At 42.3% G+C, this 25,879-nt stretch overlaps 1 protein-coding gene across 7 annotated transcripts in view; it reads left to right on the top strand.

Annotated features, from left to right (window-relative positions):
• The first annotated feature begins 206 nt into the window (after positions 1-206).
• Positions 207-25,879, top strand: part of LOC110532422 (protein kinase C and casein kinase substrate in neurons protein 1) — a 46,828-nt gene continuing 21,155 nt past the window's right edge. For 2 of the 7 annotated variants that reach the window (XM_036988383.2, XM_090184837.1), the window contains exons 1-2: positions 255-476; positions 10,226-10,296. The gene's annotated coding sequence lies outside the window, so the exon portion shown is untranslated. Of the gene's footprint in view, positions 477-9,510; positions 9,635-10,225; positions 10,297-24,817; positions 25,084-25,879 lie in introns of those variants that run through there. The other 5 variants (XM_090184834.1, XM_090184833.1, XM_090184836.1 and 2 more) reach the window with 5 other exon arrangements.

The following is a 25,879-nucleotide window of genomic DNA, read 5'->3' as shown; positions in this document are numbered from 1 at the left end:
TGAGACATTTATGTCATATTCAAAGGGTATTCAAAACATTTGTAATTACCAATATGTAGCAGGACATCTTGATTGCACTTTTAATTATAGGAGTGGGCCCATAGCAATGGCCCATGACCCATAGTGAGCTACAGCCTCGCAGCATTCGCTAATCATATCACACCATAGGCTACAATGTGACTATATCGAAATTACTGTATGACCAGACCAAAATGTTTCCAATCCATCGTATTATGTTAATGACAAAACTCTGATTGTGGACAATATTGAAGCGTTTAAAGAGACACGCGATAGCTTTTTGTTGGACCATCCCCCAATGTGCGCGAGTGCTTTGCAGCTCCCCCTTGCTGCGTGCATCGTGATCTCGCAGATGCAGAGCCTCTTGCAGAAGAAGCAGGGTCACCTTCTGTCATTCCAAAAAGAGAGCTGATAAACATTTAGAATATATTTGGATAACACGCTTAGCCTACACCCTGGTAAGTCAGCCATGCATGTTTGTCCATTGTTGGCGTTACATAGTGTCTGTCCATGGTTATATAACGCTAGGGCAACACAGGGATGAAGGGATCTCTCGCATGGTTCCTTCCCATACATTTTTCTCTCTAAACGACGTATTCTTCATAAATATGAAATGAATACTCTAATGTATTGTTGTCAAGACCTTGATATAGCCTATCTTATGCCAGGTATGTTGTTATTTTGTATGTTGTAGACTGTTTTATGTTTCACATGTCATTTCAAAAATGTGGTTGTGCTAAATTGTAACATATTTGGCAATTGTCTTATTGCTTTAGGCTACGTGAATGTTTTTTTTTATTAAAATGTTTTATTTCATGAGATTCTACGAGAGATTATGTTTTCCACCATGCAGATGTTTTCCTCTGATCACATACTGTCACTATTAAGTTATATTGCCTGGTTATTCCTGAGTTTTGACCTTATATGGGCTATATAGGCTCATGTTTTCCTTGAGAAATTGAAGCATGGCTAAGCGTTTTCTGGGGGTAATTGTAACAATATAACCTAAACTGTGTATGAATAGAGATCGAATATAATGACTTTAGGATAAAAGACTACAGGCTATCGGCCGCAGATGCTATCACCACACGTCCTTAAGAAAACAGACTGACCAAGGTTGTGAGATTGCCGTTTATGCCCCCTCCTAGCACGAACAGTGAGAGGAACTAGACAATTGAGGTAGCCTGGACGAATAAGCAAGGTCGCAATGATGCTTCTGAAAACTATTTAATAAAGCAGTCGACCAACGATGAATAGTAGTCTATATTTATTGTTTAGTAGGCTATCAGGTGCAACATTTGTAATATGTAATGCCAGAAAATCGTAATGCAGAATAGGGTATGAATAGGGTATTGAATACTAATGAGGGCATTCCGGTCTGCTGTTATGTAATAGCCTGTCATAACACAGTGCCATCGTTACTCTATCGTCATTGTTTTTCTCGGTGGAAGCACTGCTGCTCGCCTCACGTATCAATAACATTATTGCCATTCATGGAATTGTATTTCCTATCGTGTGTCTTAAGGAAATATATCTCAGCACAGTCAAAACAGAAGATCTGGTAGTCTGGTAGAATGCACATGCCTAAACATTTATGCAGTTTGGAGATGTTTATATCATTAGTGATTCTTCTGCACCACTAGTGATGGCTGTAGGTGATAGCCAGTTCCCAGTTGTAGGCTGTGTTAAGGGGTTGAATAAGGGGATGTTAGGCACTTTAGAGAAACGGGTTGTTTATGCCTCGCTCATCAGGGTGTCAACACTGTCCATGAGGGGATTGACTGCCTCAGCATAGTTTATTGATGCTGAGGAAGGGAAGGTAGCCTATTACTGCCATCTGTTCTGTCCGTTGTCTCTTGGGAGCTGTCCATGGTGCTGAAATTGAGCTCTGGTGGACCGCACTGTCTGTAAGCCTGTCAGCAAAGGTGCCAGTGCCCCTGAGTGAGCGAGATGTGGCTGCAGAGGAGGGAGAGGATGGACATAATGCAGTGAGGGGAATAATCCAATTGTAGTGCGCCATAAGCAGTTGTAGCGGGTTCTTTTAATTAGCTGACTCCATGTACTCTCCTATACCTTGGAGTGGAGTCTTTCAACAGGAACCGTTCAATATCAGTTGACTAAAATGAATCTCTCTTGTTGATTGAAACTGAGTCCATGCTTGGATTAATCTGGAATATTTTCTTTATTCATTGTGCATTGCAAAAACACACTTGCAGTGTTCCAAGTGCCCACACAATCTCTTGGAGGGAAGCTAGTCTTGTTGGCACCAACATTCAAAGAGGTCATGCACTGCATCCAAGTCTCTTGACATAAACTGTGTCCTGCCTTCACCCATTTGTTTGTTCTCACAGACAATGTCAGTTTGTCACTGATCTTGGATTAGTTGAGATTCTGTGTCATGTCTGTTAATCTCTTGTGGGCAGACTACATATGACCAATTACGTGATACTTTAGTTCTTGGTTAACCAAAATTACATGTCTGTGGGTGAGATGCTCAGTTCCTATAATTTCCCAAAATGGAAGCAGACAGGGAAGCCTCCACAGTGACATGATTCAAAAGCAAACTGCTACAAGTGCCATGTGTGCCCAGTGCCCATCATGTAATATGAGTCATCTGGAAAATGTGTCTATGCATCTCTGTTGTGATGGAAGAAGGCGTTAATAAAAGTGGGGCACCGGCCCTCAACACAAAGCTTGCCAGAGGCAAACACAACTGCCATTGATTTCTGGACTTGTATTGTGCTCTTAGTTTCTGAGAACCTGTTGCAATTATTTTTTTTCTTGTAATGACATACAGTAACTGAGATCAGAGAAGTGTGTGGTGGGCAATTAGTTAGAATTATAATATCTGCACAATTCACATGGTTATTGCATCCCGGTAGGCCCTTCTAACCTTTGTCTGTTTTCCCTAGCTTACACTATTATCTTCAATAGCCTACATTATTTCATATGAGATTCTTCAAAGAAGCCACCCTTTGCCTTGATGACAGCTTTGCACACTCTTGGAATTCTCTCAACCAGGTTCATGACGTAGTCACCTGGAATGCATTTCAATTAACAGGTGTGCCTTGTTAGAATTGTATTTGTGGAATTTATTTCCTTAATGAGTTTGAGCCAATCAGTTGTGTTGTGACAAGGTAGGGGTGGTATACAGAAGGTAGCCCTATTTGGTAAAACAACAAGTATTTATTATGGCAAGAACAGCTCAAATAAGCAAAGAGAAATGACAGTCCATCATTACATTAAGACATTAAAGTCAGTCAATGCGGAACAATTCAAGAACTTTTAAAGTTTCTTGAAGTGCAGTCGCAAAAACAATCAAGCGCTATGATGAAACTGGCTCTCATGAGGACCACCACAGGAAAGGAACATCCAGAGTTACCTCTGCTGCAGAGGATAAGTTCATTAGAGTAAACTGCACCTTAGATTGCAGCCCAAAGAAATGCTTCACAGAGTTCAAGTAACAGACACATCTCAACATCAAATGTTCAGAGGAGACTGTGTGGCCTTCATGGCCTTCATGTTCCAATTGCTGTAAAGAAACCACTAGTAAAGGACACCAATAAGAAGAAGAGACTTGCTTGGGCCAAGAAACACGAGTAATGGACAATAGACCGGTGGAAATCTGTTATCTGGTCTGATGAGTCCAAATTTTGGTTCCAACCGCCCTTGTCTTTGTGAGATGCAGAGTATGTGAACGGATGATCTCTGCATGTGTGGTTCCCACCGTGAAGCATGGAGAAGGTGTGATGATGTGGGGGTGCTTTGCTGGTGACACTGTCTGTGATTGATTTAAAATTCAAGGCACACTTAACCAGCATGGCTACCACAGCATTCTGCAGCGATACACCATCCCATCTGATTTGCGCTTAGTGGGACTATCATTTGTTTTTCAACTGGACAATGACCCAAAACACACCTCCAGGCTGTGTAAGGGCTATTTAACCAAGAAGGAGAGTGATGGAGTGCTGCATCAGATGACCTGGCCTCCAGAGTGAAGGAAAAGCAGCCAACAAGGGCTTAGCATATGTGGGAACTCCTTCAAGACTGTTGGAAAAGCATTCCTTATGAAGCTGGTTGAGAGAATGCCAAGAGTGTGCAAAGCTGTCATCAAGGCAAAGGGTGGCTACTTTGAAGAATCTAAAATATAAAGTATATTTTGATTTGTTTAACACTTTTTTGGTTACTACATGATTCCATATATGTTATTTAATAGTTTTGCTGTCTTCACTATTATTCTACAATGTAGAAAATAGTTGTTTTTTTTTTATAAAGAAAAACCCTTGAATGAGTAGGTGTGTCCAAACTTTTGACTGGTACTGTATGTATGTGAGTTTTATCCACAATCACATTTGTGGGTTGTTTTGTATGTCCAGTGCTTGACTTAGACAAGAGTTCACTGGAGCTGAGTACCGGCACCTCAAATGTTCTACTGCTTGAGCTCCTGTTCCTCTTGTAGAAAATGATCTCAAAAGTATTGTGAAGCTCCTGCACCTAAATATAAACAGTACCGGCACCGAGAATGAGTATCGGCACTTATTTCAGTCCAAGTCAAGCACTGTGTAGGTAGGTATAATAACATGCTTCACTTTTCTTGCTTCTCAGTGTGGTTGTGGAAACTGCTGCTGCTTAGAGCCTGAACGTTTGTTTTTTAGCATTCAATTATGATTTGTGCTCATGCATCCAAACGGCTCTATCACTGTAGTTATCATCCAGAGCAGTGGTATTCAAGCCTTTTCAGCAAGGACCCAATTCTTTTTACCATAACTTTTGGGGACACAATTTTTCCCCTAAAAAAATACTTGCGACCCCACCACAAATCTAATGACACAATCGGTAAATACATTTAAAAAAACTTTTTACATCAACAAATAACCTTGAATTCATTGCATTTATATCTCTTATCAAAATGAAACGAAACCAATAACTACATTTACATCTTTCTCAAAAACGTTTGTATATTGTCCAATACACAAATTTTGTTCCTAAAAAAATGACATGATTTTGTGTACATTTTGGCGACCCCCACTGCAGGTCCCCCCTGACCCTGACTTTGAATGCCACTGATCCAGAGAGTAATGGAATGCTCTTTAATTCTGCTGCTAGTGACCGGTCTGTCCGAAGAAAAGCAGTGGGAATAGATAGCAAGCTTAATCACAACAGAGGAAGCTAACCATAATAGAATAGGGCACTCTATGTAGTTTTTAATCCCCCTCCTCCTCTTCAGTGTTTATCTGTTTTTTATGTGTTGAAACTTAACTGAGGATGAACAAATATAGCTTTGCGGAACATGGAAGATTACGTCACATTGTATTTCTGAGATGTGTCACTTGAAATTTGATATCAGATTTGCAAACTGGCTGTAAACGACAACAACTTTGTATGGTCAGTGCAACATTTTGGCAACTGTGTTATCTAACACCCAGCAGGTAGCCTAGTGGTAAGAGCTTTGGGCTAGTAACTCCAAGGTTGCTAGTTCAAATCCCTAAACCGACATGGGATATGCACTTTTCACACTACACACTTGTATAGGTTACATGGTTGTACAAGTGCGAAACAGGACAAATATAAACACGGTGTTGGGTTTGTTTGCTAACAGAATAACAGATTACCAGTCTCCATTTATATAAAACATTGGATGATCCTCAAAGATTGAACCTTGTTTTCATGAAGAGGTTGTTGCGGTGACTATATATCACGATTAAGAGCAAAGGGCTGGTGGTGCTTTAACAAACAGTAGTATTAATATAATTTTTTTACATTGAAATTTGAGTAATTTAGCAGATGCTCTTATGAGTGAGTGGATACATTTTTGTTTATAAAACAAAACAGTATTATCAGCGTTTCAGTGACACCAGAATGGACAGCGACCATTCAGCCAGATTCAGCACCTAAACAGCGACCGTTTTCTCTCATAGGTTCTGCTCCGAGGAAATCCCTAGCAAGATAATGGGGAGTAGGTCACAGGAGGTTGGTGGCACCTTCATTGGGAGAACGGGCTCGTGGTAATGACTGGAGTGGGATAATTGGAATAGTATCAAATACACCAAACACATGGCTTCCATCCATTATTATGAGTCATCCTACCCTCAGCAGCCTCCATTCAAGTTGGCCTATATAGGAAGCTGGGAGCTTGGATGGCGAATGGCTCCTCTGAGAACTACTGCTAACCTGATTCAGCCATATTGACTTTCCCAACCAAATGTTAGGAAGCCTTACTCATGTCTCAGTCAAATTATCCAGTGATTCATAAAACACAACACATTCACTTTCTGTGGGAAGCCCGGTACACTGACATTTGCCTTCACATTTGCCATGACTCACAGGCACCCTTGTCTCACCTGCCTCTCTAATAATCCAAAATTAAAGTTCCAAAAGTGGAACAAGAAGTTGCACTATTAACTTATGATGTTATTAACTATTTTTATTTTCAAATGCAAAGTCTTCCAATGTAGATTTACTTATCAAATACACTTGTTTGTCTTTTACTCAGATTAGGAAATATGTTGCCAAAGTAACAACTTTTGGTTTGATCAGTTGATGTTCACTTCAGATCTCATTAGTTGAAATACAAGAGGGAGGGAGAGAGAGAGCTCCTGCTCCTCTGGAGCGAGAGGCCTTATTATTAAAGATGCAATATGCAGAAATCACTCCACCATTTCCTGGTTGCAAAAATTCTAATAGTTTGCCTAATTTCAGTTTATGTAAAAAAAAAATTCAAAAACAAGCAAGTGTAGAGAATCCTTGTACCTGTAACGAGTGCGCTGAGAGTCGGGAAGCAAGTTCAGGGAGAGACACAAGCAACGCACCGACATGAAAACAGAGTCAATAACACCTGAGGAAAGAACCAAGGGGAGTGACAGATACAGGGAAGAAAATCAAGGAGGTGATGGAGTCCAGGTGATTGTTATGAGGTGCAGGTGCGCGAGACGATGGTGACAGGTGTGCGGGATAATCAGCAGCCTGATGACCTAGAGGCCGGAGAGGGAGTATATGTATACTTTATATTTTCATCTGTTTGAAGCTGTACAAGTACAACACCGAAAGTAAAAGACACAAAAACTAAACTTAAGAACTGGAATCATAGAAATAGTGCACATCGAACAGATCTACCGCTTCTTAGACTTGCTTTCAATGAGAACTCACATTTCTATGGGAATTTGGTCCGGTCATCCAAAAAGTTACATGTTGCAGCTTCAAACCCGGGGCGACAGGTAGCCTAGTGGTTTGAGTGTTGGGCCAGTAACTGAAAGGTTGCTGGATTGAATCCCCAAGATGACAAGGTAAAAATATGTCATTCTGTCCCTGAACAAGGCAGTTAACCCACTGTTCCCCGTAGGCCGTCATTGTCAATAAGTATTTGTTCTTAACTGACTTGCCTAGTTAAATAAAGGTTACATTTTTATTTGATTTTAAAAGCCACGGTAGTGGTGACCTTTCACAGGACAGGCATGCTGTTATTGAGTGTCTATCTTGTTACAGCTCTCATATTTGTTGCATACAAACTGTGTATACCTAACATTAGGAACACCCCCACCCCCCTTTTGCCCCCAGAATAGCCTCAATTTGTTGGAGAAAGGACTCCAAGGTGTCGAAAGCGTTCCACAGGGATGATGGCCCAGGTTCACTCCAATGCATCCCACAGTTGTGTCAAGTTGGCTGGATGTCCTTTGGGTGGTGGTACACACAAGAAACTTTTGAGCATGGAAAAACCCAGCAGTATTGCCGTTCTTGAGACAAACTGGTGTACCTGGCACCTACTACAATACCCCATTCAAAGGAACTTAAATCTTTTGTCTTGCCTATTCACCTTCTGAATGGCACACATACACAATCCTTGTCTCAATTGTCTCAAAGCTTAAAAATCCTTCTTTAACCTGTCTCGGCCCCTTCATCTACACTGATTTAAGAGGATTTAACAAGTGACATCAATAAGGGATCATACCTTTCACCTGGGTTCACCTGGGCTGTCTATGTCATGGAAAGAGCCGGTGTTCTTAATGTTTTGTACATAATATAATGTGTGTGGACATGACCTATGTGATAGTGTTACCAAGAGAGAAGCTCTTGGATGGTGCGGGTCCAAGGGGTCCCACCGTGAGAGCCAATCTGTTAGTGGGAGGTGATAGTCATTTGTTGTTGCTGTGACTATATGGAGTCCTGTTCTCAGAGCAGGCAGTGGTGTCTGACAACCTGTGAAAGTGGAAGAGGGAAAGGAGGGAATGTGAGAACAGTGAGTCTGAAGGATAGCCCGGCTGTCTTATCTCTCTAGGCTGCGGGGAGAACAGGAAGGAAGTAATAATGTGATATCTCCCTTTATTGGCTGGGATGAAGCCTTTACCAATAGGTAGCTGAGGCACAGCTAATAATCATTATTCTCTTGTCTGTGCTTAAGACAAAATGCTTTATCTTCCAACCTCTGACATTTTATCTTAACATGATCGTTGGCCATTGTGAAAAAGATGACAATGATTCAGCTTCAGCCCCAGCCTGTAGGGATGGACTGGATGACTCAGCTTCAGCCCCAGCCTGCAGGGATGGACTGGACTGACTCAGCTTCAGCCCCCGCCTGCAGGGATGGACTGGATGACTCAGCCCCAGCCTGCAGGGATGGACTGAACCAGCTTCAGCCCCAGCCTGCAGGGATGGACTGGACTGACTCAGCTTCAGCCCCCGCTTGCAGGGATGGACTGGATGACTCAGCCCCAGCCTGCAGGGATGGACTGAACCAGCTTCAGCCCCAGCCTGCAGGGATGGACTGGACTGACTCAGCTTCAGCCCCCGCCTGCAGGGATGGACTGGATGACCCAGCTTCAGCCCCAGCCTGCAGGGATGGACTGGATGACCCAGCTTCAGCCCCAGCCTGCAGGGATGGACTGGATGACCCAGCTTCAGCCCCAGCCTCAAGGGATGGACTGACTCAGTGTGTCATACAAGTGGCTTTGGGCTTCCCATAATGGCGACCTACATGGCCTGTTTGTCTCACCTACATGGCCTGTCTGTCACGTTCAATGATCAGCGTTTTCTCCTAGCTTTGGTTTGTTTATTTTATTTCCTTTTGGATGGGTGGTAATCAAGGATGTATATAAACACATTTGTTTATGGTGGTAATACTGTAACCACCCAGGGTTGGTTACCCACTGAAGGGTTGGGTTTCAGGTGTGTCATTCTGAACACTAGGGGTTGTATTCCTCATTAACGTAGGGCCTCACTATTTGAACTGGTCAGCATTTGAGGTGTATCTGTTTGCATGTGTGTGCATTAGCTTCTCTTCAAATGTTCCAGATATGTTCCCATAATGTAATGTTGCCTTTGTGTGTCCTCAGTTCAGAGTGAGAGGCATGAGCAGCCTATATGTGTGTGGATGTGGGGGTTTTCATAGTGATGCTCACACTGACATTGTATATCAGAGGCAGTGTCTCTTTAAATGTTTGATCAACTGTGCTGCTGAGAATCCTGGCTACAGTCGGTTCCCTCTCACTAGGTCTGTGTGGGATGCATATGGAGTGGTATGATATCAGAGGCAACTGCATATTTTTATAGTCTCATAATTCCTTGTCCCAGAAGGTTCCTGGCCTGCCACAGAGTCAAACACAGAGACTGAGTCCTCCAAAATGTAAGTAAGCAGACTAGACATGCAGTCACACATTGGAGAGGAACATGGAGGACACAAGGGAGAGATAATGGGCTGTGTTACCCTTTTAAAGGATTTGTAACTCATGGCTCCACAGTCAAGGAGGAGCAATTGGAGGGTATGGGTTTACTGTTGTAGCTACCAAAATGACTGTTATCGGCTTCAAAGTGGCACTTTGAAAACTTTGCCTCTCTGTTTCAGGAACAATTAGAATTTACTCCAGGGAGCTGAATATGACTTTAACAAAAACAGCTAAATGCATTTCTACAGTTTTGCTAAAATGCATGGAAAGAGTGTGAGTGTAGGAGAGTGAAGAAAATATCATGGTTAGTAACAATTCTTGTGTTGGTGAATTATAAGAGCTGGTCGTTGGCTCAGATCCATAGACAGTCCGTCCCATCTTCTGTGCTGTGTCTGGTGGTCATGTGTTTGGCCAAGGAGACACACTGCCATCTTATCTTCCACATGCTGAATCATGGTCAGATCAGTTTTATTCAAATAAGACTGCAGAAAATAGAGGGCGTCCGCGACACGTATCCCTGAACCTGTCTCTCTGTCTGTCTCTCTGTGTAGGTGACCTCCTGTAAAGGACAGCAGCTCTCTCCAGGGTTTATGGAAACCTGATTTCTCATCCGGCGGTGAAGGTGAGTCTTCAACCTTGTCCTCTTTGTCTAATTCTCTGTAGGATTTAGTATGATTGTCTGTTTACATGGGATAGCACTGCAATGGTCATCAGGCTTCTCAGAGGAACCACATGTTGTTGGCTGTAGTTTAGTCTCTGAGGCATTGTTCTAATGTCCGTTTGGATCATGAATCTTTAACTAAGTAAGCACTCCCATTGGGCTAATAAAAAGCACATCAGCAACCCCACTAATATTTCATGAGGAGGTCATTCCGTTACAGCCCCGGGGTCACTGGGGTTTTCCTGTAAAAGGGCACTGCACTCAGATAAACAGCCATTCTATTTCCTGTCCATTCTATTCCATCCAATGTAACCTGTGACATACAGTAAATACTTACCTATGTCCACATACCCTAGACCTTCTCTGACTTGTTCTTCGTGTCCTCTAGTATTTAACCTTTCATTCCAAATTTGGTCTCACCTGGTCTATGGATTGCAGTTCAATCCTTTACTGCTGACTTCCCCTTGCAGTTTTGCCTGCAAAGTAAATGATAAAATCACAAGCGCTTTCATCATATCCCCTAAAATAGCACATACACTGTCAAACAATAATTCTGGAATAATTACAGAGTTTCTTGTTTGATCACTTCCTCTTTGTGGTCTGTAAAAGAGCACCTTCCTTCCCACTCCTGGGAGGTGATGAGAGCACAGACATGTTGTTTGCATATGCAGGGTCGTTAGAGTGGATTCTCTGCTCATCATCAACACATCATGGCCCGGATCTGTGGGTCTACTCTACTCCGGGAAGCACAGCTGTCTGGGCTGGGGAATAGAAGGGAGCTACATGGGAGCAAACTGGAGCCGAGAACAAACACAGGGGACCTAACCTGCACACTCCAAACCACTCAAGCATACTGATCTGTGTTGGTGGGAAAATAGGGACTCCAGGAATTGTGTGTGTGCATGTACAGTACATGCATGAAGTCCTGTAAATCAATAGCGTGCGATCCATCAAATGCACAAACTGCAAGAATGAAAATAGTCAGTCAGGTTACCCATTGTTCTTTTGTAGTCATAATGCATACACTGACTGTACGCGATAGTCAGATTAACCTTCATCAACCAAGACCTTAGACCTTAAAGTGACTGATCTCTCTGTGGACTTAAGAGTTGTGTATTAATAGAAGCATAAGATGCTTATGGTCTGCACATTTAGACAGAGCTCCTGTCTTTGTATCTCAGCTGTCAGGCATGGTTGGTCATGTCTGTTTGGTGCTGCTCATATACTGCCTTGATTGACTTGAGGTTGTGATACGACCAAACCCGTAGTAGACCCCGTACACTTTGCTCTGTATGTATGCATCTGCTAAACTCTCTCTGACACTTCTAAACTCTCTCTGACACACCATAATCATTGTAGTAAGGTAGTTATGTAGGTGTTATGTATAGGTGTTACAAAGGCTAAGCTGTAGATTAATGTCAGTAGTTTAGACATGGTTTTAGATAGCATGTAGATTAATGTCAGTAGTTTAGACATGGTTTTAGATAGCATGTAGATTAATGTCAGCAGTTAGCATGTAGATTAATGTCAGTAGTTAGCATGTAGATTAATGTCAGTAGTTTAGACATGGTTTTAGATAGCATGTAGATTAATGTCAGTAGTTAGCATGTAGATTAATGTCAGTAGATAGCATGTAGATTAATGTCAGTAGTTTAGACATGGTTTTAGATAGCATGTAGATTAATGTCAGCAGTTAGCATGTAGATTAATGTCAGTAGTTAGCATGTAGATTAATGTCAGTAGTTAGCATGTAGATTAATGTCAGTAGTTAGCATGTAGATTAATGTCAGTAGTTTAGACATGGTTTTAGATAGCATGTAGATTAATGTCAGTAGTTAGCATGTAGATTAATGTCAGTAGTTAGCATGTAGATTAATGTCAGTAGTTTAGACATGGTTTTAGATAGCATGTAGATTAATGTCAGTAGTTTAGACATGGTTTTAGATAGCATGTAGATTAATGTCAGTAGTTAGCATGTAGATTAATGTCAGTAGTTAGCATGTAGATTAATGTCAGTAGTTTAGACATGGTTTTAGAAAGCATGTAGATTAATGTCAGCAGTTAGCATGTAGATTAATGTCAGCAGTTAGCATGTAGATTAATGTCAGTAGTTTAGACATGGTTTTAAATAGCATGTAGATTGTCAGTAGTTTAAACACAGTGTTAGATAGCATGTAGATTAATGTCAGTAGGTAGACATGGTGTTATATAGCATGTAGATTCATGTCAGTCATCATTAGTCCTTCTGAAAAAAAAACCGAATTAATTAGAAAAGTAAAAAAAAAAAAAAAATGAAATAGGGCTTCTGCCGTTTTATTTTTACCCTCCATTTACATAGTTATTTTTACATTTAGTTGTTTAGCAGACACACTAATCCAGAGCAAGTTACAGTTAGTGCATTCATCTAATAGCTAGTTGAGACAACCACATATCACAATCGTAGTAAGCACATTTTTCCTCAATAAAGAAGTAATCAGCAAAGTCAGTGCCAGTAGGATAAGAAGAAGGTGGGGCTAAGACTGAGATGTCTTATTTAAGATACTCTTTGAATAGGTAGGGTCTCAGATGTTTTTGGAAGATGGGCAGGTACTCCATTGGCACACACTGTGATCATTCTAGATTAACATGGGATTATTGTGAGAGTGTGTCAAGGTATGTAATGTAACTTTGTTATCACAACGTCAATTTGCACCTCAGTGCTGTTAACCATCCATCATGTATGTATTCCACAAACATATTTTATTCTCTATATCCTCTTATTACAGACATGTATTCAGGTTATTAAGACCTATTGAAGCCAGGGGAACATTTGAGAGAAGGTGAGAACTCTGAGAAGAAAATGGAGAAGTTCTCTATTGAAGCTGTCTGACTTAGAATGAATGAACATCCTAATTCAGCCATGTTAAAAGAATCACACACACATATATATACACACACACACTCTGGCAGTATTTACCGTGCCTTTGAAGAGCCCCCATCAGTATTCTGGGGAGCGACAGGCAGTTAAACGTAGAGAAGGAAGAAGAAGGCTGGTGTTTGAAGAGCTCCGCTCACAGATTTACTATCGCCTCCTTCCTTTCACTCCTTTCCCTGCTCCTTCTGTCTCTGTATCTCAACCCCGGCTCTGTGAAAACCTGGACCGGTGTGAAGGGCCATGAGAGCCCTGTCCACATTCACTATCTCTCTCCCAGTTAGAAGGAAGTGGTGGAGCGGACAGACGTTGCTGCTTCCTGTACAGTGCAGCCAAAGAGGAAGAGGCGAGATCATCTTTGGTGCAGCTAATTTTCTTTCCTTCCTTTAAAACCCTTTAAAATATCTCAGTCTTCCTCCTCCTCCTCTCTCTTTCTCCTCCTCGGCTCTCCACCCTACTCTCTTCCCTCCCTCCATGGGTTTCTCTGTTTGCCACACTCAATGTCACCAGGAGGCTTGTGGGTTCCATAAGCATTGCAGCAGCACTATCTGGACAGGGGTGTGTTAAATCAGGACTAGGCGTCACATGTGCTAAGGGTGTGTGTGTGTGGTGGTTTGATGTATGGGGGCAATACATGTCAGTGTTGTAGGTTAGCGTGTATGTGTGTGGATGGAAGTGTGTGTCCAACGTATGTGCACTCTGCAATTTGTGCCTTGAACAAAGCTAACACCCTTGCTTACCGTGCGATATCAGCAGTGCCAAGCCTGGGGATCTACACACTATCCATTCAGCACCTCTCTCTTTTTCTTTCTCTCTGTCTTTCTTTCTCTCTGTTACCTGGACAGGGCTGTAGAATATGAGTATGATGCTACACAGTGGCTTCTAATAATAAGGCTTCTGTAACATTGGGGACATGCAGTCCTTAAATTGCACACACAGCCAGCAACAGAGCCGCCATCAAAATAATGAAAACCATGCTGCCCCATTGTACTCTGCTATACATTTGCATCAACATTTTGCTCTCCTTGAAGCTTTGTAATGAAAATGATTGCTAATCATAATGCAGTGTGTGCAGTGAGGACTTTCAAGACAGAGAGAAATGTGTAATGCAGTATGTGCACAGGGAATTCATACCTGTATATTCTGAGGCTCTTGATAGAAAACTGCTATTCAAACATTGCATTCAACTCTATTAATCTCTCAATTACAATGAATGGAACTATGTTCAGTATACCTTGACTTTGATCTCTTCATGTTGTAATTTTGACATTCCTCCATCTTACAGTTCCAAGATAGACTGTGAGTTATTTTATGTACATTCTCTGTTTTTTTTCCCTCCTTTTCTTTTAAGAGCTTTTTCACACCAGACCAGTCAGTCAATGCCCCCTCAGGGATTATGGAGTATGCAATGGTACTTTAAAATAACATTCTAATAGAAAATGGTAGGTTGTCGCTCATGAATTAACAAAATAATTTTCCACATATGACATCACACTAAGGTGTACGGCGTTCAATGTATAACAGGGAATGATAGTATGTCTATTTTGCTCCAGAGAAGTAGCTCATTGTTCCCGCGTTGGCCCAGATGCTAGGGCGGCAGGTAGCCTAGGGGTTAAGAGTGTTGGGCCAGTAAACGAAAGGTCGCTGGTTTGAATCGAATCAAGCCGACTAGGTAAAAAAGGTAAAGGTAAAATCTGCCATTTCCATTGAGCAAGGCACTTAACTCTAATTGCTCCTGGATAAGAGCTTCTGCTAAGTTATGTAAATGTATGTAAATTGTAAAGGCTTTTGTTTGTAATGTCTTTTTTGTTACGCGTCAGATCCAAGTAAGACTAGCTAGACTAGCTCTGGCTAATGGGGATCCTAATAAAATCACATAAAAAAACTCAAAGCTGCTTATTCCGATATTGCTATTCTAACATTATGGCAAGGTTTTGGCTTTGCTGCATGGCTAGTCTACTTGGCTCTGGCCTGTCTTGTAGCATATAGACATTTACTGTGGCTATTATACTCATCCTGTAGCTGTGCTTGTTCTCAGCACCATGCTCAGGGCTGGATCCGCTCTTTGTTGACACTGTGTATTGACTCTTGTTGATTTGACAGGAGTGATTTAGTATGTGGTGTGAAGGTGGGAAATGAATCAAGTCCCCCTGAAAACATAGGTTGAGTCTGCTTTACCCATCTTCATTTTCTCAGGAGAAAGAAAAGAAAGACGTAATGAGAAAGAGAGATATAGAAAAAGAAAGGCAGAGAGTCTTTTGACAGGGACAGAGGGCCAAATCTGTCTGTCCCTTGAATCTTAACAAGACCACAGAGTTCAATACTGACCAGGCTAAGCTTGTCCCATGTGACCGGGTCAGTGGCTCTTGCCTGCTGGAGCAATGACATCAGCAGCTGTTCCTGCTGTACTCTAACGGAATGCTGGGCCTGGGCTGGGCAGGCTAGGATGAAATATCTAGCATGAGAGCTCATCGTAATGGGGAGGGAAGCAGGGAAAGATGTGAGGGAGCTGGGTGTGGTGGCTTTGTTCCTCCACCATCCAGGGAGAGATGGAGAGGCGGAAGGCCTGGCCCTGCAGCAAGCCCTAGAGCTCTGTTATCTACTGTAGGCCACCTCTGAATCAGAGAACTGAGTCACACGTTTGTCTCCCCAAATAGTGATCCCTTCCAGCCAGACCGCTCTGTGCAGACAGACAACTTAGGGAGCTTTAAAACATGTTTTAATATTTTGCAGTAACGAAAGAGAAAAATCTAATATTTACAAATGGTAATTCATTTATTTTTCCTGTGTGAGTTAGCGAGAGAGAGGGTGTGTGTATTCATGATGACAGAGATTAGTTGTATGAGCAGGATGTATCACATCTGTGTGTCTGTTTGTTAAGGCCAGATCTGAGTAGACATTTAGGGGCAATGTGAATGCAGTGGTTACTGGTGTATTTGTACTGAATCACTCTGGCTGAGCTCATTATGATCATTGTGATGGTGTACAGCGCAGTCCCGCCCACATGCATTTCTGCACCATACTGGTTTCCCTCCCACTCACACGAGGAGGAATGTATCCCACGCACACAAACTGCAGTGCATTCACATTATGCTCAATACTGCTCAGATTCTGCCTTGGATTAGGTTTGCTTCCAGTCAATGTCCAGTCCTTTCTCCAAAGAGCTTCCAAAGAGCAGCCTGTAGAACGTATCTCTCACTCAGTGCTGCAGCCCCTTCATTCCCTCTCTCTGAGAGGACATTTGATATGTTGCAACAGTACTTCAGTCTCATACATCAGTGGGTGTGTAGTGGGGGTGGGGCAGTATGCATATCGTCGTCCTCATATGACGTTTCACCCTCCTCACATTGTTGCAAGGGTAGCCTCATCGCGAAACAGGCTTCCCTAAAACAGGAAGCCTGGAGAACTTCCATGGCAGAAATCAGCTAAAAAGACTGGTCGGAAGCTGATGTAAATCAGTGACACCTCGCAACACGTCAAGCCAATGAAATGCCTTGCTTGGGCGGCGCTCCAAATGTGTGCACCAGATTAGGGAAAGTTAGAAATTGAAGGTGTCATAGGGTATGGTCCAATTGAAGGTGTCATAGGGACTGGTCCAATTGAAGGTCTCATAGGGACTGGTCTAATTGAAGGTGTCATAGGGACTGGTCCAATTGAAGGTCTCATAGGGACTGGTCTAATTGAAGGTGTCATAGGGACTGGTCCAATTGAAGGTGTCATAGGGACTGGTCTAATTGAAGGTGGCATAGGGACTGGTCCAATTGAAGGTGTCATAGGGACTGGTCAAATTGAAGGTGTCATAGGGACTGGTCCAATTGAAGGTGTCATAGGGACTGGTCCAATTGAAGGTGTCATAGGGACTGGTTCAATTGAAGGTGTCATAGGGACTGGTCCAATTGAAGGTCTCATAGGGACTGGTCCAATTGAAGGTGTCATAGGGACTGGTTCAATTGAAGGTGTCATAGGGACTGGTTCAATTGAAGGTGTCATAGGGACTGGTCCAATTGAAGGTGTCATAGCGACTGGTTCAATTGAAGGTGTCATAGGGACTGGTTCAATTGAAGGTGTCATAGGGACTGGTTCAATTGAAGGTGTCATCGGGACTGGTTCAATTGAAGGTGTCATCGGGACTGGTCCAATTGAAGGTGTCATAGGGACTGGTCTAATTGAAGGTGTCATAGGGACTGGTCCAATTGAAGGTGTCATAGGGACTGGTCCAATTGAAGGTGTCATAGGGACTGGTCCAATTGAAGGTGTCATAGGGACTGGTTCAATTGAAGGTGTCATAGGGACTGGTTCAATTGAAGGTGTCATAGGGACTGGTTCAATTGAAGGTGTCATAGGGACTGGTCCAATTGAAGGTGTCATAGGGACTGGTCCAATTGAAGGTGTCATAGGGACTGGTCCAATTGAAGGTGTCATAGGGACTGGTCCAATTGAAGGTGTCATAGGGACTGGTTCAATTGAAGGTGTCATAGGGACTGGTCCAATTGAAGGTGTCATAGGGACTGGTCTAATTGAAGGTGGCATAGGGACTGGTCCAATTGAAGGTGTCATAGGGACTGGTCCAATTGAAGGTGTCATAGGGACTGGTCCAAGTGAAGGTGTCATAGGGACTGGTTCAATTGAAGGTGTCATAGGGACTGGTCCAATTGAAGGTGTCATAAAAAAGTGACTCTCCCCTTGTACTGTAAAAAATTAGCACACCCTTCCCCTTCATAGAATTAACTCAAAATAATGTTTACGACCACAAATAACAATAACGATAGCAATCTTGTGTTTATAAACGTGGATATCGACTTTGCCCATTAAAAATACTTTTGTGGTAAAGTCAATGCCCCTGAGGGCTACGGGCCAGAAGGTTGAGGGTTCAAAGACCACAACGAACAAGCTTAATCTCCCTGCCTGTTTCATTGAGGCCTACACTACAATCAGACAATCATTGGCTAGGGCGAAATCAGATTTTCAACATTTTGATGCCATATTTGTAGGTATATAAAATATATGCCCAAAAAAATCCACCAATAGGTTTGTGTGCCAATGCACCACACAACCAATAGCACAATAAATAGATTATGTCAATCTCAACAAAGTGCATTTGGAAAGTATTCCCCTTGACTTTTTCCAAATGTTGTTACATTGCAGCCATATTCTAAAATTGGTTAAAAAATGTTCTCATCAATCTACACACAATACCCAATAAGGACAAAGCAAAAATAGGTTTAGACATTTTTGCTAATTTATTAACAATTGAAAACTGAAATATGACATTTACATAAGTATTCAGACCCTTTACTCAGTACTTTGTTGAAGCACCTTTTGGATTATGTCGAGGCACAGATTTGGGGAAGGGTACCAACACATTTCTGCAGCATTGCTTCCATCATTCTTAAATTAAAGAAGTTTGTTACCACCAAGACTCTTCCTAGAGCTGGCTGCCTGGAAAAACTGAGCAATTGGGGGAGAAAGGCCTTGGTCAGGGAGGTGACCAAGAACCCGATGGTCACTTTGATAGAGCTCCAGAGTTCCTCTGTGGAGATGGGAGAACCTTCCAGAAGGACAACCATCTCTGCAGCACTCTGCACCAATCAACAGGACAACGGCCCTAAGCACACAGCCGAGACCATGCAGGAGTGGCTTCTGGACAAGTCTCTGAATGTCCTTCAGTGGCCCAGCCAGAGCCGGGACTTGAACCAGATCGAACATCTCTGGAGAGAGCTGAAAAAAGCTGTACAGCAATGCTCCCCATCCAACCTGACAGAGCTTGAGAGGATCTGCAGAGAATAATGGGAGAAACTCCCCAAATACAGGTGTGCCAAGATTGTAGTTGCACACCCAAGAAGACTCAATGCTGTAATCGCTGCCAAAGGTTCTTCAACAAAGTACTGAGTATAGGGTCTGAATAGTTTTTTTAAATACATTTGCAAACATTTCTAAAAAACTGTTTTTGCATTGTCATTATGTGGTATTGTGTGTAGATTGATGAGGAAAATGTAATCAATTTTAGAATAAGGCTGTAATGTAACAAATTGTGTAAGAAGTCAGGGGGTCTGAATACTTTCCGAATGCACTTTTTTGGACCAAGACAGGTTAGTTTTGAGAAAAGTCAGCTGACCTTGTAATCTACCTAGGTATAACGTAATAGCTAGTTCATTTTCTCTCACGATTATAAAGCCAACCAAATTTTTTATAAAAGGTTAGCTGTGTCTCTAGCTTATCCAGAGTCAGTGATACATAGAGCAACCATGTACTGTCTACAATATCTATGGGAACAACTGCAATCATTTTGCAAGCGACATTACTGTATAGAATTAAATAAAATGAACCTCATAAAATGTTAATACCTGTAATGCTCATCTCCCGTAGCCTAATTGTCATCTCCTTATTTTCACACTAAATTACAAGGGTTGGATTTGCACTAAACCAATGTATTTCTCAGCACTTAAAAGGCATGTAAAAAATCTGGTACATGGTTTGCCTCATATACATTGTCTACTGGTATCATTTTGAATTGAGAACATATAGCTCAACGTGTGAGTTGAGCTATTCTCTGCTTCAGATGACAGATGCCCATAAGGCCAGTAATGCCGTCATACTGTAGGCCTATGGCTGCGTTGGCGATGCATGCCATATGAGCTGCAGAATGGATTCACATCGTTGATATACAGAGAGAGAGTGACAATCAAATAAAACACATTGGAGATCTTACAACTAGACAAAAAGGAAATATTCATTTGAAAACACAGACCCATTACAGACAGAACCCCTTCCCCTCTTTATTGCATGATTGTGATAGGTGATTAATCAACATTAGTTCACTAGTTCATTTTGAATAAACACATCACTTCAAAGAATCAACACGTCATCACTTCAAAATGTACAAATAAGCTAACTCGTATGTAAAGATTAGACATCTTAGTCTAAACAACAATAGATAATTGAGCAGTAACAAGTAGGCTATTATTACAAAAACTTTATTTCAGGTTAAAAAAAAAACTCCATACCAGCAGTGGCCAACCTTGCTCCACTGATCCCTAATCTACTGATCTACCTTGTTCCACTGATCCCTAATCTACTGATCTACCTTGCTCCACTGATCCCTAATCTACTGATCTACCTTGCTCCACTGATCCCTAATCTACTGATCTACCTTGCTCCACTGATCCCTAATCTACTGATCTACCTTGTTCCACTGATCCCTAATCTACTGATCTACCTTGCTCCACTGATCCCTAATCTACTGATCTACCTTGCTCCACTGATCCCTAATCTACTGATCTACCTTGCTCCACTGATCCCTAATCTACTGATCTACCTTGCTCCACTGATCCCTAATCTACTGATCTACCTTGCTCCACTGATCCCTAATCTACTGATCTACCTTGCTCCACTGATCCCTAATCTACTGATCTACCTTGCTCCACTGATCCCTAATCTACTGATCTACCTTGCTCCACTGATCCCTAATCTACTGATCTACCTTGCTCCACTGATCCCTAATCTACTGATCTACCTTGCTCCACTGATCCCTAATCTACTGATCTACCTTGCTCCACTGATCCCTAATCTACTGATCTACCTTGCTCCACTGATCCCTAATCTACTGATCTACCTTGCTCCACTGATCCCTAATCTACTGGGTGAGGAGACTTCTATACCAGCCCAGCAATAGCACACTTGATTATCAACTCATTAGATTTGAGTTGAATCAGGTGTGTTATTGCTGGGCTGAAATAGAACCCTGCAGACCTCCAGCAAGGTTGGCCTGCTCCAATTGTAATAGGTTTATACATTGTGAGTGATTAACTGTATTTTTGTATACAACATTTTCTAACATAGGTAGGCCTACACACATAACCCATGGCATTTAGGATATACCATTAGTCTCTTATGATATTCATTGGGACCTCTCTCTTAATTTGGAAACAGGCTTTCACAGCTTTCCATATCTGAGGACAGAAAACATCACAAAGAAACGGGTTTCATTATACTCAAATTAGACAGCACTTAACATTATGTTGCTATTATCTCCATGTCCTCAAAGTTTTCCCCTCTAGGTACTGGAACTGGTGAATCTTTAAAAAATGTCCTTCCAAAAAATGACCTCCCTTATCCAGTAGCCTACACTCTCCCTTTACTGACGTCTGGAGCTGCAATTTCATCCTCTTCCATGGCTATTATCTACAAATGCACTTGGGGACTGCATTTTTTTATTTACAGTGAATAAGATACCTAGCTAATAGGAAGATAGCTAGCTAATGACATTTAATTCACTTAGCTAAACAGTGTGTAAAGTTAGTTAGCTAGCTAGCTAGCAGCTTAGATGAGTTAGCCTACAAAGTGGCCTACTGTAGCCAGCTAGCTAGCTATCTATCATATAATACATCGTTTTTTTTATTGAAAAAATGTATTTACTCACTTGAATAGGTTCTCCAACTGCCTCTGTTTTTTGGGTTCTTACAAAAACGAAATAATGGACAATATCTTTGGTGGTAGCAAAGCACAACCAGCAACCATGTGGATCAAATAAAACGGTCAACCGAATTGTTTCTAGTCATCTCTCCTCCTTTCAGGCTTTTTCTTCTTTGGACCTTACATGGCGATTGTCATCTAATAGTATTACCATGACGATGATCGACCTCAGTTCCTCTTTCAATCACCCATGTGGGTATAACCAATGAGGAGATGGTATGTGGGTATCTGCTTCTATAAACTCATGAGGAGATGGGAGAGGCAGGACTTGCAGCGCGATCTGCATCACAAATAGAAGCAGCTTCTATTTTAGCGCCTGGCAACACAGATGCTCGTTGGCATGAGCAAGCAGTGTGGGTGCAATGATTGAATAACGTGTGGAAATGTATTTTGCAATGCGAAGCATGCACGCGACGTGAGCGGTGTGATCAGCAGAGCAGTTACCATACCAGGCTGTGATGCAACTGGTCAGAATGCTCTCAATGATGCAGCTGTAGAACTTTTTGAGGATCTGGTAGTTCATTGGTGATGTGGACACCAAGGAACTTGAAACTCTCAACCCGCTCCACTATAGCCCTGTCGTTAATGGGGGCCTGTTCGGCCTGTCTTTTCCTGTAGTCCACGATCAGCTCCTTTGTCTTGTTCACATTGAATGGTGAATGGGAAAAAAGTGTCACTCGAGCGATTTAGAACGTGTTGTGACGTTTGTCTTTAGCAGCGTAATCCACTTTCAATAAATATAAATCACAGACTGTCACCCACACTTTATAATGTGAAAACTAGCACTTGAAACTAGCATAGGCAGCAACTACCCGACAGGAAAACAGTAACGTTTACAGCACCCCTTCTATGGGCGTGTCAAAGGAGGGGTCTTGAAATGAAACATACAATCAAAATTGTGCCGCTGGTACCAGCAGACCATTCAAACCATTTTTTGCAATACAACATTCTCCAAATCTCAAAGGGAGGCGTGACAACGACGTGATTTTGGAGGTATGGCAACACGGACTACTGGAAGCAGCCATTGCATAGAACTGTACATGTTTGAGAGAGATTTTTTTGACCCAAAATACATTTGAATCGTTTCAAGGAACATCTTCTGTTGTCTGGGTATAGCAGTACAGGTATAGAGGAGAGGGAGGCTATGAACATTTTCTGTTGTCTGGGTATAGCAGTACAGGTATAGAGGAGAGGGAGGCTATGGAAATGTTTTGTTGTCTGGGTATAGCAGTACAGGTATAGAGGAGAGGGAGGCTATGGAAATGTTTTGTTGTCTGGGTATAGCAGTACAGGTATAGAGGAGAGGGAGGCTATGAACATATTCTGTTGTCTGGGTATAGCAGTACAGGTATAGAGGAGAGGGAGGCTATGGACATGTTTTGTTGTCTGGGTATAGCAGTACAGGTATAGAGGAGAGGGAGGCTATGGAAATGTTTTGTTGTCTGGGTATAGCAGTACAGGTATAGAGGAGAGAGGGAGGCTATGAACATATTCTGTTGTCTGGGTATAGCAGTACAGGTATAGAGGAGAGGGAGGCTATGAACATGTTCTGTTGTCTGTGTGACGGGAGAAGGGGAGAGGGAGGTTATTTTTTAGATACTGCTGCAGTCTCCCCATCTGGATGGCCATGTCAGCTCTGATTTAACTCTCACAATCCATGGCCCAGCGAGCAGAGCAGAGCACAGGACCCACTGTAGAACACATTCCACTGATAAATACAACAATACCCCCCCCCCGTCACATTTACCCTCTGCCCCTTCTTTTCTAACAATCTTTTACAAACACCAATCTTCCATCCATACACACCGCTGAATGCCTGATGTGTTTACCGAGATAGTCTGCTCATTTTCACTGGAGTGCAGGTGCTGTGCTGTTATGGATATGAGAAGACCCTATAGGAGTTGATTGCAGAGTCACCTGACGACACTCATCCACCTAACCACCCCTTATGTTTTCGCCTGAATGTGGATAATGGCCAGCTTCCCACCCTCATCTCATCTCCACTGTGATGATGCAAGCCCCCTGCACACAGCGCTGTAGCTCTGTCTGTCTCCTAGCAACATTCAACAGCCTGTTTATTCCACCCTGCCGCTGTAACCGCAGTGCCCGCACGCCCCGGAGATGAATCACGTCTCTCTCCTGATCTATTTAGCTACCACTCTGACCCGGTGGCACTCTCTATTCCGCTCACCAACTGTTTTCTCACAACAGCTTCCATTGCTCTATGCACCTGCTCCACCAAGTCTCATCTCCCTACCTCCCTTCCTCGCTGTCTCTCTCTCGCTCTCACTCTCTCGCTCTCCTTCAGAAGCCTCACTCTCCCCCTCCCTATCACTTTCTCTCTCCAGTTCCTCCTCTTTCCTCCCCTCTCTCCTCGAGTGTCCTCCCTATCAGCTTCTCAGTTGAAGGTCTTCTCAGAGTGTATTTCTGTCCAACAGTAGCCATGACAACCACCAGTGTTTATGGAATTCATATTGTTTAGATAAGAGTGAGTTATAGATGGGTTCAGGCGTATTTGAGTAAGCTACCTGGTTTGGTAATCAGCCTCATTTCTAAAATGTGTCAGAAAGGGGGATGGTAGGGTGTGAGAGAATAAAGTTAGAACCTGACTGAAATCTGATTACTGTAATAGGTTTACAAGTGTTTTGTGGTTCTCACTCACAAGGCTTTAGAAGAGCGACAAACAGCCCTATGACGAAAGTATGAACATGCTCTCCCATGCTACACAATATACGAAGTCATAGATAATATATCATTATGTTTAACAATACCACTCCTTATTCCATTATTCCACACCAGTCACCTCATCTAAGCATATACCATCTGTATTCAGGCAGTAGGTTTGCATGCTGCTTTTTTGCATACACAATCACACACACCGAGCACAGCCTCAATATATCTCCCTCTCTCTCTCACACACGTTTGGGATGCCTTGCACGTTTAGCTAGCTAGCCTATCAATACATAATCACATCCTGGTAGTTAGTGTAATCTCAGACTCCTTCATTGCATCCTCCTCTCTCTCACACTCTGCAATGCATTTATATTGCTCCTCCTATCTTTTCCTATCCTCTTCTTCACCCTCCCTCCCCTTCTAAGCCATTCAATTGGAACATTGCAGGATTATCTGTCCACCATTGAGAAACACTGGCTTGTTCACACTGGGTCGGGCCAAGACGGCCAAAAACAAAGAAGTTCAACAGAGCCCACTGTTCTCCCTGCTAATGAATTCAAACAGAAGCCAAATCTGGACTACAAAATAAGACTCGAAGAGGGAGTAGCCCGTGTATGGTTCCCACAAGGGCTTGTGGATATACATTTATTTTTGATAGTGTCCTTCAATCTGTTTTCATGGGTGCAAATAGGGTAAGCGAAAATCATTAATATTGTTGCTCATTTCTGAGCCATAATGGCTTTGACCTTTGCCTTTATTTCCTTCTGGCTGTGCTGTTAGACATGTTGATTGTACAGTGCAATATCCTCCAAGCTATGTCTTCAAGAGAGGTCGTTGATTCATTAATTGCCCAAGGATTGGATCAAAACTCTAATGGACCCAATTATATGACATTCGGATGTATGTCTCTTATCCAAGTCATTTAATGTTGCCTTCAGTTGGTCAAATTGTCTATCCTCTAGTTATTAAGGGAGAGACTGTGTACTGGTCGTGTTTTTTATATGGGCACCAAGTTTATATTAGAGATATGGTTTGATAAACTGTCAAGAAAACAGGGTAGCCTGTTAGAACTGTTTGGATCATTTTTATAGGCATATTCTCCTCATTAAGCAAAATATACTCAATCATTTTTTTATGGTGGAAAAGGCTTGATACTAAGATCAGCTTACTGTATCAGTTTTAGGTACAGTAAGTGAAAATAACCTTTTGAGTCTTGTTCTGAAAAGGAGAAGTAGAATCTGTTTGGACTGGCACATTTAGTGGCCTTGAAACCCACAAGCAACATGAAAATGATGTGCAATATATTGAAACTTTGATGTAGCTATTTTCATGTTTAGATTTGACACCTGTCATACTGAACATCAATTGATGTTTCAATCAATTAGGCTATTCTCTGTCTTTCTCATCTCCTCACCACGCATTGCAAAGGAAGACAATCTACTGGCAGATTGACCACAATAATTAACAGCATGTCTCCCTACCTCCCAA

The sequence above is a fragment of the Oncorhynchus mykiss genome, chromosome 9, assembly GCF_057628025.1.
Source record: "Oncorhynchus mykiss isolate SJ-2025 chromosome 9, ASM5762802v1, whole genome shotgun sequence".
Taxonomy (NCBI): Eukaryota; Metazoa; Chordata; class Actinopteri; order Salmoniformes; family Salmonidae; genus Oncorhynchus; species Oncorhynchus mykiss.
This window is presented reverse-complemented; position numbering and strand designations above follow the sequence as displayed.